The sequence below is a fragment of the Hemicordylus capensis genome, chromosome 1 (assembly GCF_027244095.1).
Source record: "Hemicordylus capensis ecotype Gifberg chromosome 1, rHemCap1.1.pri, whole genome shotgun sequence".
In the NCBI taxonomy this organism is placed as follows: Eukaryota; Metazoa; Chordata; class Lepidosauria; order Squamata; family Cordylidae; genus Hemicordylus; species Hemicordylus capensis.
In genome coordinates, this window is record NC_069657.1 from 57246767 (window position 1) to 57262656 (window position 15890).

General features: G+C 44.1%; 1 long non-coding RNA gene across 1 annotated transcript; it reads right to left on the minus strand.

Moving 5' to 3' along the window:
• Window positions 1-803: 803 nt before the first annotated feature.
• On the minus strand, window positions 804-8108 carry LOC128345366 (uncharacterized). Its single transcript, XR_008316402.1, has 3 exons — window positions 6587-8108; window positions 2399-2724; window positions 804-1013 (listed from the first exon to the last, which is right to left on the minus strand). It is a non-coding gene; the product is annotated as an uncharacterized LOC128345366 (long non-coding RNA).
• Between the last annotated feature and the right edge of the window lie 7782 nt (window positions 8109-15890).

Genomic DNA, 15890 nt, shown 5'->3' on the forward strand with positions numbered 1-15890 from the left:
GATACAGGCCCTTCAAATGCAGGGTACAGATAGGAAGTGTACTTCTGTACCTGCATATAATATAACATGTGAATGACTGTACCTGTGTACACTGTACACTCATTGTATGAGTGCTGAACGTAACATGTGAATGGCCTTCTATATTTCAGAGTTTTCAGGGTTACTCCCAGGAAAACCTCTTTCCAGAATCTCAGGGTTCCTTCCAAGTAGTAATTTCAGAGAATTTTTTCAGATAGTTTCTCCACATCCTCCAAGGTCAGGAAAGAACAGAGGTAGAGTTTTACAGTGGCTGATGCATCTTACCCAGCCACCTTTTGGGTCCAGTTCCACCTGAGCAGCTGGGTAAGGAGACTATTGTACACAGGGTGTGGGGAATTATAGGGTGACATTTGGTGTTCTGCTTCAGGTACCAATATCTTGCCAAAATGTCTTCACATTAGGGATGTGCCCAAACCATGGTGCTTGACCGTTATAGGGTGGTATTATATTAAAAACCATAGGTTGGCAGGTAAGGATCTGCTCTCCTTTTTCTTCTTAAAAAAAGAAAAGAAAGATTACAGAGTGCTAAAACATCCAGGAACCAAAATATACAGAAAGAATATCTACTGATACATTAGGAGGAAGGAATTTCTGAATTGGTTTGAAACTCTGATAAGTCAGAATAACATTGTCTGTTTTTCCTGTTAATATTAGGAGTTAAGTGATGCTTCTCCACAAGGTGGCAGAAAGACCACACCATCAGTGAACAGTCAGTCATTCTCTGGGTACTTACCAGAAAAAATTCAATGACCTGTGTGAGAAAGTTTTGAAATAAAGTCTTTGCATATTTAATGAAATTTAAGGGGAAAGGAACAATTTGTTCAAACAAAGTAGCAGTGCTTAAAGGACACACAATCACACAATCAAATACAGAGAGAAATTAAATGAGTTATGAGGTCTAGAATGTAGTCTTCTTCCGTGTGAGTTTTGTTCCTTTGTGGGTAATGAATGCATCTTATGCCAACGTACCTTTCCTGAAACAGACTAACCAATATTTGACTGAGGCAGGTAGATAAAGTTCAAAATAGAATCATGTTACTTAAAAAGCCAGCTGATTGATTTTACAGACATCATACTGCCTGTATCTGATCCATGATAATAATAAACTGGTTGACTGGCACATCATACTGCCAGGCCATCCTTAGGGGTGGGTGATCAGGGTGCTCATCCAGAGTGCCTTCCAGCAGGGTATGCTGAGCCGAGATGAACTGTTCACTGTTTGTTGATTGTACTGTCCGCAATGTACCTGCAGGCCTCGTATGAAACTTCAGTGGGATCCAAAAGCTGGAGCTGAACACAGGGGCACAGGGAGCTTGGAAGGGCCAGGCAGCAAAGTCAGGCTCTGCTGTCCCCCTTGGTGTTCCTTCACACAAACACCCCAAGCCCTGCCCCCTACATCTGATGTCAGATGCAAGGGGGCGGTGCCAGCCCCAGCAGAGTTTCATTTCCCCTGCCAGGAGTTGGTGGAATCACTGAAAGGGAGCTCCTTTCACTGGAAAAGTGCTCCCTTTCAGCGATCCCACCAACTGCTGGCAGGGAAATGAAACTCTGCCAGGCCTCTGACAGCCCCGTTCTTGGCCCTGGCCCCATCCCCTTGTGTCTGGTGTGAGATGCAGGGGAGGGGCCAATACCCAGGGGTGGGGGATAGTGCATATTTCATTCAAGCACTGGCTGGAGAGGAGAGGAGAGGGGTGAGAGGTGCTTTGCTCACCAGCTGGGTGTGGAAGGGGGTAAGGGGGCACCCTGGCCAAAGGTGAGAGAGAGCCTTGGTGGGGCCCCAGACCCTTGGGGCCTGTGGACAATTGTTTCCCCTTGTTCAATAGTCCCTAGGCCATTGAACAAATATTTAATTTACAGCAGTTCTGGCTGGCAATTTTGAATCTGGGCTCCTTGGAGGAAGAGCAGGATATAAATGTAAAAATAATAATAATCGATTTAGCCTTCCTCATATGAAGCGGACTTCTACTAAGTCAGAGGCGGCTGGACTGGCAGCAGCTCTCCAAGGTTTTCCAAACTCTGCCACCTGACATTCTTTCAGCTGGAGATGCCAGAGATTAAATGTGGGGCTTTTTTTTTTTGCTTTTTTTTTTGCATGCAGAAAGCTTTTATCTCAAGCCCTTCAAACTCCCCTATAATCCACAGGAGTCTCTCAGCTGAACACATTATCATCAACCAAATGCATTTTAAATGTATGATGGGAAATATTCTACCAGGGGTATTATAGCTAATTGGCATAAGGGCACTGGAAATTGCTACTACAGCAAGGACACAAATGCACTAACATTCTCGAGGTGTGCAATAGCCCTCGGGCTTGCTTTGCCACCATCCATATCAATGTTAGCTAAAAGAATTTACCTACCTTCTGCAAAGCAAATTAGTATTTTTGCTGCTGCCTTCTATCTCTTCCACTGAGCGTGCAGTCGTTTGCAATCATATCTATTCAGGCAGGTATTCTGGAGCATAATTGTTGTCAAGAGTTGATCTTTCAGAGCCGTTTGATCATCAAGGCAATGTCCCAACATAACCTTTCCACCGCACACTGCTTGGAACTCGGCAGCGGAAGAGCAGCCACTTCAATTCTCTCATGCAAAAACTCTCTCTCTCTCTCAAGCAGACAGGCCTTTTGTCATTGCCTAAGTAATTGAGCTTCCTAACAATGGAAATGCTCTTTGCCTGTATGAATAACTGGGGGGAAAATGTATCAAAATACAAGCATTATTATTCTATGTTCAAGATGCTATAGAAGAAAAAATAGCTTTTGCAAGAAAAAAACGCACTCCTGTCACAAGTGTTTTTAAAACATCAAACCCATACACGAATATATGACTGACATAAGGAAAATTATTCAAGGAGGCCCATTAAGAACATAAGCACAGCCCTGCTGGATCAGGCCCAAGGCATATCTAGTCCAACATAAGTTTCACGTAGTGGCCCACCAGATGCCTCTGGGGAGCCCACAGGCAAGAGGTATGTGCATGCCCTCTCTCCTGCTGTTGCTCCCCTGCAACTGGTATTGAGAGGCAATATGCCTCTGAGGCTGGAGGTGGCCTACAGCCACCAGACTAGTAGCCATTGATAGACCTGTCCTCCATGAATTTATCTAAGCCCCTTTTAAAGCCTTGCAAGCTGGCTTCACATGTTATGTTCAACACTCATACGAGTGTACAGTGTACACAGGTACAGTGCTGTATACAAGTACAGTCTTTCACATGTTATGTTGAATGCAAGGTCAGAAGTAGGGATGTGCGAACCGGTTCGGATCCGAACCGGTTCGGGTCCGAACCGGTTCCGGTTCGGAGGTTCGGATCGAACCGAACCACCCCTGGTTCGGTTCGAATCCGAACCGAACTGGGGGTGGTTCGTTTCGAACCGGTTCGGACCGGTTCGGATCGGTTCGGAAAGCTGAAAATTGGTCAGATGGTAGCTGGCACCCAGGGGTACCTGTCACCCAAACCCCAAAGCAATCGGACACTCGTACGATTTTTTATGAATTTTTGAAAAATATTTTTATTTTTCTCTCATAGGATATAATGGGACCCGAACCAGGCCATTATTTCTTATTGTGGAGCACTCATGGGTGCCAACAACCATGCAAACCCTGAAGCAATCAGACACCCCTATGATTTTTTATGAATATTTGAAATATTTTTAATTATTTTTCTCATTGTGTATAATGGGACCCGAACCAGTCCATATCCCCTGTTGTGGAGGACCTAGGAGCACAAAAGCAGGGTGGGTGGTAGACAGGCATGGGTGCCTACCACCCAAAAAATCTCAAGGCAATTGGACACTCCTCTGATTATTGGTGAATTGTTAAGTGTTTTTGAATTCCTCATAGAGAATAATTAGGATTGCAGCAAATGTATAGCTTCATGTCGGGGGGAAAGGGGTGTCGTAGAGTGCAGTGTGGTGGGTGGTAGTTTCTAGGGTGGGCAAGGAAGCTATCAGAATTATTTGAAAGGAATTGGGCAAAGAGGTGATTTTTAAGTGATTTTTGAAGTTTACGCGTCTTTAAGGTTTTTCCTCATAATAAGTTATAATGGAGCTTTCAGCAGCCCTATAAGTGCACATGGGGGTGCTGGGGTGGCCCAGAGCAAGTGGTGGTGTAGTGCACATAGGGTGCCAACCACCCCCATGGGTTTCTAACCCATGGGGTACAGGGATCTCTGGTAGGGGCACCCCCATGGGTACAGGGTTCTCTTGTTTCTGAGGTATTGAGTGTGGATTCTATGATAGCAAATGAGATTTTCAATGAGACACCATCAATCCACTCTAATATGCTATCATAGAATCCACACTCCGCCTCCTGCTTCTTCTCTGTGTGTGTGCTTAGTAGGGGTGTGCAATTTGGGATTTCGGGTGATTTGGCTCGGACCCGAACCGAATCACCCCTGTTCTGTTTTGTGCCCGAATCTGGGTCACCCGAATCACCCTTGATTTGGTTCGGATTCGGATTTAATCCGAATCTGAATCCGAATCGATTCGGGGGGTAAAAAGGGGCCCAGGGGCAAAATTTTGGGGTGGGGTGGTAGTGTCCAATGGGTAGAGTCTACCACCCCAATTTCAGGGGGATTGGGCAAAGGGCTGATTTTTGGTGAATTTTTAAAGTTTTAGTGACTTTGGGGCAGTTCGGGGGCATAGCATGGGATCTGGGCAAAAGGAGTGGGGTGGGGTGGTAGTGCCTAATGGGTGCAGGCTACCACCCCAATTTCAGGGGGATTGGGCAAAGGGCTGATTTTTGGTAAATTTCTGAAAATTTCATATCTTTGGGGCATATTGGGGCATATTGGGGCAGAAAGTGGGGCCTGGGGCAGAATAGTGGGGTGTGATGGTAGTGCCTAATGGGTGGAGGCTACCACCCCAATTTCAGGGGGTTTGGACAAAGGGGTGATTTTTTGAGAATTTTTGAAGTTTTAGTGACTTTGGGGCAGTTTGGGGGCAGAAAGTGGATCTGCCCCAAAATAGTGGGGTGGGGTGGTAGTGCCTAATGGGTGGAGGCTACCACCCCAATTTCAGGGGGATTGGGCAGAGGGCTGATTTTTTGAGAATTTTTGAAGTTTGGGTGTCTTTGGGGCAGATTGGGGGCAGAAAGTGGATCTGCCCCAAAGGAGTGGGGTGGGCTGGTAGATAGCGCCTAATGGGTGGAGGCTACCACCCATCCCCAATTTAAGAGTGATTGGGCAGAGGGGTGAATTATGGTGAATTTATTTGTATGAGGTTTGTCTTCATAAGGTGAAGTGTGCTAAATTGATTACTTCCTCATATTATTCATAGTAAAGGAAAGTGTGAAAAAGTGAAAGTGGGGTCATGAGAGTTGTTTAATTGAAAAATATCTCATTTGCTATGATAGAATGAGAATTCACACCTTTTCTATTCACCATAATTCACCCCTCTGCCCAATCACTCTTAAATTGGGGATGGGTGGTAGCCTCCACCCATTAGGCACTATCTACCAGCCCACCCCACTCCTTTGGGGCAGATCCACTTTCTGCCCCCAATCTGTCCCAAAGACACCCAAACTTCAAAAATTCTCAAAAAATCAGCCCTCTGCCCAATCCCCCTGAAATTGGGGTGGTAGCCTCCACCCATTAGGCACTACCACCCCACCCCACTATTTTGGGGCAGATCCACTTTCTGCCCCCAAACTGCCCCAAAGTCACTAAAACTTCAAAAATTCTCAAAAAATCACCCCTTTGTCCAAACCCCCTGAAATTGGGGTGGTAGCCTCCACCCATTAGGCACTACCACCACACCCCACTATTCTGCCCCAGCCCCCACTTTCTGCCCCAATATGCCCCAATCTGCCCCAAAGACATGAAATTTTCAGAAATTTACCAAAAATCAGCCCTTTGCCCAATCCCCCTGAAATTGGGGTGGTAGCCTGCACCCATTAGGCACTACCACCCCACCCCACTCCTTTTGCCCAGATCCCATTCTATGCCCCTGAACTGCCCCAAAGTCACTAAAACTTTAAAAAATCGCCAAAAATCAGAGGAAGGTCCAATCGACTTGAAATTTGGGTGGCAGGTAGAACACAAGGTCCCCTTTCAAACCAGCTATTTTTTGAGATCCGAACCGGTTCGGTTCGGATCCGAACCGGTTCGGATCCGAACCGAACCGGGGGGGTGGTTCGGCAAAACCAAAACCGAACCACCCTGGTCCGGTTCGGACCCGGTTCGGATCCGAACCGAACCGGGAGAACCGGTTTTATGCACATCCCTAGTCAGAAGTACACTTCCTAACTGTACCGTGCATTTGAAGGGCCTGTATCCAGGTTCACTTTTAAAATGAACACAGGTAAAGTCATTCTCACAAACACATGTACGAGTGTACAGATCTCTGTAGACTCGTACAGCATAATGTCTGGAATGGGCTTCAGCATAATCTCACTTAAATTAAAAGGACAAGAAATGCAATGCCTAACTTGCTTTAATTTCAGTGGGACTGCTTTGAGTAATTTTTCTTATTCTGCGACACCGAAGACATTTAGCCATTCTGGTACTCTGGGAGAGCAATAACTGATTACTTTTGTGGAACAATTACCTACATGCACTGACTAACCCGTCGCCATCTCTGTGCATCTGTTGTTACACATTTTTTGCAGGATATCCAGGTGTCTTCTTCCCAGGACGATAGTTCAAATAGTCAGCACATACTCTGTGGACCATTAAGCTACTGCAGGCTAGCAGCATTTTGAACTGTGCTGTCTTGTTCCGTAAAATGCCATTTTTGGCCTAGCTCATGCTAGAATTGCTAATGTAAGTGCTATGTCGAAGTGAGGACATGAGTGAGAACATAGATTGCTTTGCTTGTGAACAAGGATCAGCAATACACCACTGCCCCAAATGTGATTTCTTTCTTTTTCTTCTATGTTGGCCTTGGGGAGAAAAACAATACACAGCTGGTGAACTTTTATTTATTTATTTTATATCATTATGTACTCAGCCTTTTTGCTCAAAAAACACTCGCTGACCTTCAGGTCAAGCACCAAAGCACTTCCAACATCCATGAGCAGTCTTCCTTTCTACTTCCCTCAGGAGTGGCGCACTCCTTTATTCCTACAATGAGGGTTGCTAGGTCTCAAGGTTTAACCTGAAGTTTCAGGGTTTAACCTTCTTATCAAGATCTGCAGGGAAGGAATGAAGTGTCAGGGTGATGAGCCTGCTTGACTTGAATGCTGCTTGACTTGAATGCTTTTCCACCACTACCCAATCCATTAGGCGACACTCCAAATAAGGGGCAATTCTTCTCTAAGTGCAAAGTGGGCACAGCCCCCAATCCTGCCCCTGCCATTTTGTTTAAGTAGCCACCACCATTTTAATCTTGGCTGCATTCCTTACACGTATATATCATACTCTCTATGCTATCCTGCCTCTTTTGTGTCCTAGGCTCTGAGGGTGCCGGTCATGGTGTCTTTATCTGACCAATGAAGATCACACATTAAAAATAAATACTAGTGAGCAAATTACCTGAGCAAATTGGAATGCCTCATTTTGGTTTTGGAAGGTGGATGGTGTCTTTATAGCCCTTACCAATAGAGAAGAGACAGTAGATGATTGATTCAGTTATCAGCCAATTACAGCACCTTTGGGCAGGTGCTATTTTGGGATAACAGCAATTGGCATTTTGCTCAGAGAGCAGATCAGGGAGGATGGTTGATCTGTGTGTGTTGTCCATTGGAAAAGACTTCCTAGGCAGTTAATCAAAACAAACAATCAATATTTTTAAAGCAAGTAAAAGTCAGTGGAGCTGTTGTGCAGATTATATTCAGATGATGGTGTGGTGTATGAATGTAGAAGTCAGTACCTCTTTTTAACTCCCTGTATTTGTTTGAAACTGAATGCAAAAGCATGGCAACTGAATATAAGGGCAAATTGTATGGGAGTGGGGAGACTCAGGGATTCCATCAGTGTTGTCTGGAAGAGTTGAAAAGTCATACAGCTTGCAGCCAGGAGCCCTGCTTTAGTGGTGGAGGCTGCTGCTGAGAAACCCCACTGCCTCCTCCCAAGCCCTGATAAGTGTATGCCCTGCAGCTTAAAGAGGAGAACAGAGTAGGGACGGGTGGCAGGGTGGGTAGTAACGAAATACTTCGCGCACAACCCAGGGGGTGGGGAGGGGTTCCCTTAAGAGGAGGCAGGCAGGCAGGCCCCTGCTGCGACGGGATGCTTTGCCCAGCACCCCTTGCACAGTGTTGGCACTCAAATGGCGCCAATGCCATTTGTGTGCCAATGACGAGCAAGGGATGCTGGGAGAAGCACCCCGTCGTAGTGGTGGGGCGTTTTAAAGGAGACTGTGGCACGGGCTGCTGCTTTCACGGAGAAGTTTCTCTTAGAAAAGCGCCATGATGGGGTGGCACGGGGCAGCAGAGGCTTGCAGGAGGGGCAGGTAGGACCTGCCTGCCTCTTTTTAAAGGAACCTCTTGCCCCATGCCAAAATGTTTCAGCCTCTTCGAAGAGGCGCCAAAATGATTCGGGTATATCCCTAGTACTTAACTCAGCTCCCTCCACCCCACCCCTGCCGACCTTAAAACAATTTAAAAGCACAAGTCTTTAGAGAATGTTTAAAAGTTGTCAGAGATGTGGAGGCTCTTATTTCAGCAGGAAGCGCATTCCAGAATCTTGGGGCAGCAACAAAGAAGGCCCGTCCCTGTGGAGCCACCAAATGAGCTCACATTCATTGAGACTTGAATATTTCACCTTGCAATATGTATTGTGATCTTACATGTGTTTATTCAGAAGTCCCACTGAGTTTAATGGGACACTCCAAAGTAAGTGTGCATATGATTACAGCCTTACTTTCATTGATTAAACACAAACACACACAATATTGCATCTGTAGTTGGATGGTTTGCTTGAGGTCCCAAACTGAGGTGGGAATAAGAACTTAGGCTGCCTCACATACCTTTTAGTTTGTCTAGACACAGACAAAACTGGTGAAAGGAAGTGAAGAAACCTTAACCAGGTTGGAACTATGGTATAAGTGTCTATACCACTGGTGATTACAGGACTGGCTACTTGAGGAATATTTGACATGCTCTTTTAAAAAGAAACCAAGGTGTCTTGATCCTGTTTATTTTGGGGTAAAAATGATAGATTGAAAGGACCTTTATTTATTTATTTATTTATTCATTCATTCATTCAATTTTTATACCACCCTTCCGAAATGGCTCAGGGCAGTTTACAATTAAAAACAGAAATCATTAAAACCAATAACAATTAAAACAGAAATACAAATATGGACACCAATTTAAAAACATCTTAAAAAACAATTAAACTATCAGAACAATTAAAACCCTGAAAACCAGGTTAGCTTTAAAAGAATTAAAACTAATTAAAAACCCTAAAAGGCCAGGCCAAACAGATGGGTTTTAAGGGCTCTCTTGAAGGTCACTAAGGTCCCTGTTCCAGGTTCCCACCAGGGCATCGACAGAATCACCGGCCACACCAATGTCAAAATTCTCCAAGGCCTTTTGAAATCCCACTGGGTCCAGCAGACTTTTTGGACGGACCATCCTAATAGGTCCACCACCCCTGCAGGGGTGGATTGTGGCTGTTAGACCAACCTTAACCAGGTAGTGGTCCATCCATGACAATGGGGAAACCACTGGATCCCCCACCTTAGCATGATATTAAATGTATCACTGGAATGTATTCATTCCTTAGATCATAGACATGCTAAAAAACCTAGGGTTTGCAGGTTTTTGTACTTAGGTGGTGCTCAGTTTCCAGCCCTCTGTATTTCTGTAGCCTGTACTGCAGATATCTGTATAGCACCCTACCTGTTCTGAAAGGAAGCCCCATCTTGGGTTAGATGTCGCTTCCCTATCAGTACTGTACAGCAGCAATTTATGTGATTTAAAATGAAATTTGGATTTTTTCAAAAGGAAGAAGGGGAGCAAACAAAAATTACTCTGCTCTTCAGTTATTGCTAATGCACCTGCAAATAGTTGGCTCTACCTCCAGCTACAGATATCACCAGGCACTGTCTTCTGTCCCCACCATGGGACAGCAACAGGCAGGGATGCCACCATATTTCCCAAAATCAAGCATCCAAACCCTCCCTTTCATTCAGAAAAATAATGAATGAAAGCAGTGTGAACACTGTACATGCATGGCTCTATCCTGTATGTGAAGATTTATAAGCAGAATCATATCTGCACAGATGTCTCAATCATATTTTCTGGATGACAAAAATGTGTCCTGAAATGCATCTCTCATAGGAACATAGGAGGCTGCCATGTATTGAGTCAGACCATTGGTCCTTCTAGCTCAGTATTGTCTGCACAGACTGGCAGCAGCTTCTCCAAGGCGGACCCTGCTTAGCTAAGGGGACAAGTCATGCTTGCTTTACAAGACCAGCTCTCCTCCCTTGCCAAAAGTCAGTGATGCAGCTGCTTTCCATATCCCTTTGATCGGTTCATAGAAATTGGAGTGGCATTTCAACAGAACAATATAGTGGGCAGCATTGATACAATCATCCCTTCAGTTATTTCCACTTGGACCTCAATTATTCTGCTCTTCTGCAGTATCCTAAAACAATTCATCTTCCCCTTTGTGCCCTCCAGTATTGACTTTTGTGGAGGAAGGTGCTACCAATGATCAAAGTTGCTACAGATCAGTTGTCTGATTTCCAGAAGTGCTTGAGTCTTTTTAGAGACTTTGACTCCAAAGCAGATGCCATAAAAATTCCTTTTTTCCTTTAGCTAGGTAGAAACACAGGATACACAGGAAGCTGCCATATACCGAGTCAGACCATTGGTCCATCTAGCTCAATCTTGTCTACACAGACTGGCAGCAGCTTCTCCAAGGTTGCAGGCTCTGCCTCTTGAGCTGCTAGGCACTACTCCATGGTAGCGGTATTGGATGTGAACCAGGCAGGGAGAAGATTTAATAGAGCTATTGAGTGCTGGGGGAGTGGGGCAGGTTTTGCAGCTCCCTCTGGTTCTGCTTTTTGTATAGAGTAGACGTCTTCCCCCACTCACTATATATGCAAATGGGTTCAACATTCATGCAGTTACCCTGCATGTCCAGTTTTGCCTTGAGGATCTAGGAACCCTATGCAACAAATATGTGGTTTTTTTTAAGAGTGAGGGGGAGGGTTCTAACAGCAGCACAAGATTGTTTCTCAGTACAGCCCCATAATGTACAGATTGGATCTCACATTATGGGGGCTCACAGGAAACTTGTGCTATGATTATAGTGAGGCTGGAGTACTCTTTGGTTGTCCAGGTATGCCCTTAAGGCAGGTTATATGATAGAGCAAGCTGAATGCAATCAATCCATCAGCCATGTATGGCAGCCATTATGGGCTTCATAAGCCTCCTGGTTTTGCCTGCCTTCCTACACGAGACTGAATTGGGGGTGTGTGCGAGGTGGGGTATTAATAACCTAACAGGCCAGACTACATTGCTGGAAGGCTGTGTTGGCCTTGCTGGGTCACAGGTTGTGCAAAAATGAGTTGTTTCCCTCTCCCATCAGTGTAAAATTTTAGCTGTACAGAATTATCTATTGTTCTCTTTTGAATTCATCAATTTTCTAAAGCACTCAGCATTCGATGGAGAGTCTATCCATCAAATCTTTTGATAGAGAGGCTGTTTTGGGTACAGAATTCTCAACTGTATATTTGAATAGGGAAAAAGAAAACCTGAACAGCATCCAGACTAACACTGCCCTCACATCTGAATGTTTCACACACATAACCTGTTTTTTGTATGCATGCAACTTTTTTTGATTCCCCCCTTTTCTGTGCTGCCCCAGATGCTCTCCTGCCCCCGAGGCTGGGGGACCCTCAAGAACACACAGCAAGGAAGGGGGATCAGGAAAACTGTCGCACATGCAAACTGTTCTAGGAGGGCAGCATTGGTCTCAATGCTTCTCAGTATCCACTTATTTTCAAGCATTTACCAACATGGCTCCCCTTGTGCCGTGATATCATGAAGCTCTACATTTCCTCACACCTCCTCTATGTCAGAGTTTCTTAACCTTGGGCCCCCAGATGCTGAAGGACTACAACACCCACCATCCCAAGCCATGTCCATTGTGGCTGGAGATGATGGGAGTTGTAGTCCATCAACATCTGGGGGCCCAAGGTTAAGAAACCATGCCCTATGTCATCGGTTGCTGATGGGGAAGGGAGCAGGGCATTGTGACTTCAGGATATTAGGATGATTCTCCCTAGATAATAGAAAGGGAGAGAGAAACTAGACACGTCCTTGCATTTGGAACTATGTGTTTGCCATTTTAAACCACTCCAAAACATACATGCAGAAGAATACATGTTTTAATTTTTCTATGTGAACCTCCTTGGGATTGTTTTAATGAAAGGCAGTATACAAATTTAACAATAAAAATACATACATACATACCTATAGAAATGCAATATGTCTGACTTGTGATATCCACATGGCTAGGATGTGTCTTAAACTGTTGTTCACTACTAAGACCTCCTACATACACTGCATTCTTTGGGACACAGACCAGCTGCTGGTAATAATTTTTATTCACCAATGAACAGCTTATTTCTGAACTGCTGCCCTGCAGGTGAATAACTCTGTATTTCATTAAGAAGCTTTTGAGTCCAACAGTATCCTAATGATCAATTTCTGGGCCACATGTATAGTATTACTTCTGTATAGTAATCCCTCCTTCAAACCATCCATACATTGTACAGAATGCCCAAGTCAGATGTTACCAAAGGTCAAGCATATCAGTTCCAAAAAGATTATGCAGAACTGCCACTGAAATCAGAGGGGGTTTCTTCTGTGTAACAGGTTGAGGATTTGTGTGCAAACAGAGTACAGCAACAATGGGACACTGTTCTTTAAGGACAGGGAATGAGAAACAAACATCAACTACTCAGGTTGACAATATAATCACTCCCATGAAACTTCAACCAATACTGACATTTCTACTAGAACGTCTATTAAGAAAAAAAATGAGCTGCAGTTTACAAGTGTAAAGGTCAGTACTGACACGCCAGCAGCAGTGGATGTCTACTAATTTCGCATTGCAGTGCTATCTAAAGCAACTGCATAGCAAACTTAAGAGAAGGAGAAAGTGAATGGGTGTAGGGCTGTCCAACCAAAACATCTATGGATGTCCAACCAAATCTGAGAAATGGCTCTGGGCTCACACTCATGTTAGCAGAGAGCATAACTAAACCATAGGCTTAGAAAGTTAACTGTCCCTAAGTTGGTGGACCCATTAACAAATCTTAATACAGACAACCACTCAAGCTGACCTATATGGCCTTGGCCTTGGGAATCTCTTCTTAGATGTGCACCTTCTCCATCTTTTATAATAGGAACTGGTTATTAAAGCTGTTGTCATGACTATGGTAAGGGAAAGAGGATATTTAAGTTTAAGCCAAAGCTCCCCACATCCCTCTACTAGCTCAGCACCTTAGCATCTCTATGAATTGGCTGAAGGGGAGGAGGGTTAGTTCATCATTGGACTCTCCACTGTCACTATATCTTCCTCCACCTCTGTCTACCTCAAAGAGTTGCTCTCCCTTATTTATGTTTCGCACTTTACTGTGTTTCAGGGGCATAACCCTAATAGGGCAAGGGGAGACAACTGTCGGGGGCCCACTGCCTTGGCCCCCCCCAGAGGCAAGTCACATGACTGACTCCCCCAACCGTGCACCCGCCCGGGCTTCCTTCAGTTGTATTCATCTTCTGAAACTGATCTGAGTGTTAAGACCTGGAGCTACCAGAACAGCATGTCTTTCTCTAGTACCATTAAATGACTTGCATCATCCACAATTTACAAAACTTTAAATAAAATAAATAAATAAATATAAATATATATATGCTTTTTATTACCACTATTCAGCCTCATTTAAGATTTCTTTACTTCATGAGCTGAGCTTCAGTGAGTGGGGGGCCCATTTTAAAATCTTGTCTCTGGGCCCACTCCAACCTTGCTACACTCCTACTATGTTTGTTAAGCTTGACTCATTTTACTGCATTGTTCTACAACATGGCTTTCAAGAGAAGCATGTTAGGGCTTCAGCATACGTATGCCTTAGTGCTTTAAAGAGTTTTCCTTCCTGCTATACTTCACTGCAGAAACTAATGCTGGTGTTTTGTTCTGTTTTTAAGGATTTGTTTTGCAGCCATGTATGAACCACACGGTTTTCACTGTCATCAAAACATAGCAAAAGTGTAATGGAAGAATCAGTCTCCTGGAAGCCTTTGCACTTGTGACCACTGACCTTTGCTGGAAATGGTTTCCAGGAGCTCAAAACCCTAACAAATGAAACATCTTATATCCTGACAAGCTTGTTGTTAAAATATTTCTACGATATACAAAGAAGTATTTGTGGGTTTGAATCACTTCTTGCTTCCTTTGGCATGCAAGGTTTCTGATTCAGAGTGGGGATGTTGGTACATTTTTTCATATGTGAAAAAGCACATGGCTTCCTCGTTTAGCAGCATTTGATAAAAACAGAGAGAGGGCAACAGCTAATCACACAGAAACCATTGCAACAGAGGCAGCTTTATAATCTGTGATGTCATTAAACCTCAGTAAATCCTGCAGGGTGCTGAATACACATACGCCACATAATCAATCTGCAAGAAGGCAGAGGATTAGGAACAGGAGGAAAGAAAAGATTATTTTTAGCTAAGGAAACCCTTTGTCTTCTATCTAGTGCTTAAAACCTTCCAGTTGGCACCTCACACTAGCAAGCCTGTGCAATGCTGTCTGTACCTCCTTCACTCAAATATATGAGTTTATGTGTGCCTTCCCAAAATTAGCACTTTCCTCCTCCTGAGCAGCATCCAGACTAAGTTACGCAACACAGTACTACTCAGGAGTTACTCTATAGGACTCCAATAGGAGTAATGTAGTCTGGATGTTGCCCCGCCGTTTGCAGCTTTTGTACAGGCTTCTATCTCTACATGGAAGCTGAGAGCTGGTGTCGTGTGTTGACTAAAATGGTAAGCTGTGGAGCTTCTGGTTTCTCACTTCCACCACAAACATAGTAAGTGATCTTAGGCAAGCCACTCTCTCCACATTTCATGTCTACATCTTCAGTGTGGCGACAATACAGCTGATTCTTATATTCAAATAACGTAATGTGAACTTTTTTGAACCATTTTATGCAGAGCTGAAACAGATTTTGACTGCCCCATTTTGTAGCAATAAAAATAGGAGGATTCTGGTGGATCTGGGGAGGGTAAGACATGAAATTGGGGGTGTATGAAACTGACAGATGGCAATGGGGCTCCTTCTGGTGGCCAGTGGCTAGGATCATCTACAAACACACCCCACACACACACCTCACTCCTCTGAGCAATGCTATGTTATGACATAACATAGTTCCGAGTGGTGTTCTGGGGAAAATGGCAGCTGACAGTGTGAGTCAATGAGGAACATCAGATGAGAACTTTGGCTTAGCCCTACTGCACATATATAAGCCTTATTATATTACTTTAAGTCTGCTGCACCACGCACAGAATAATATTCCTGATGTGCTTGTAAAAGGTAACATATAACCTGATTAAATACCACAACTAGGGGGATTCAACTCATTTCCGTAGTTAAAGAAATTCAGTTCTCTCTCTCTCTCTCTCTCTCTCTCTCTTAATATCCACAATGTCAACCCTCAACAATGTAGTCATCAATCATCACATTAAGTCATGGATCAAAAGGGATCTCTTTTAAAAGCAAATACATTTTCTGATACCTTAATGTCTTTTAGGTTTTAGGCTACTGTGCTGTAGGCTACTTTTAGAATAGTGGAAAGAATACTGCTTGGCACATGTGATCTATAAACATTTTATCCTTTTCACATAATGCCATAGAACCATGTGCAAATAAGGTTTTCAAAAAAAAATGTATAATTAA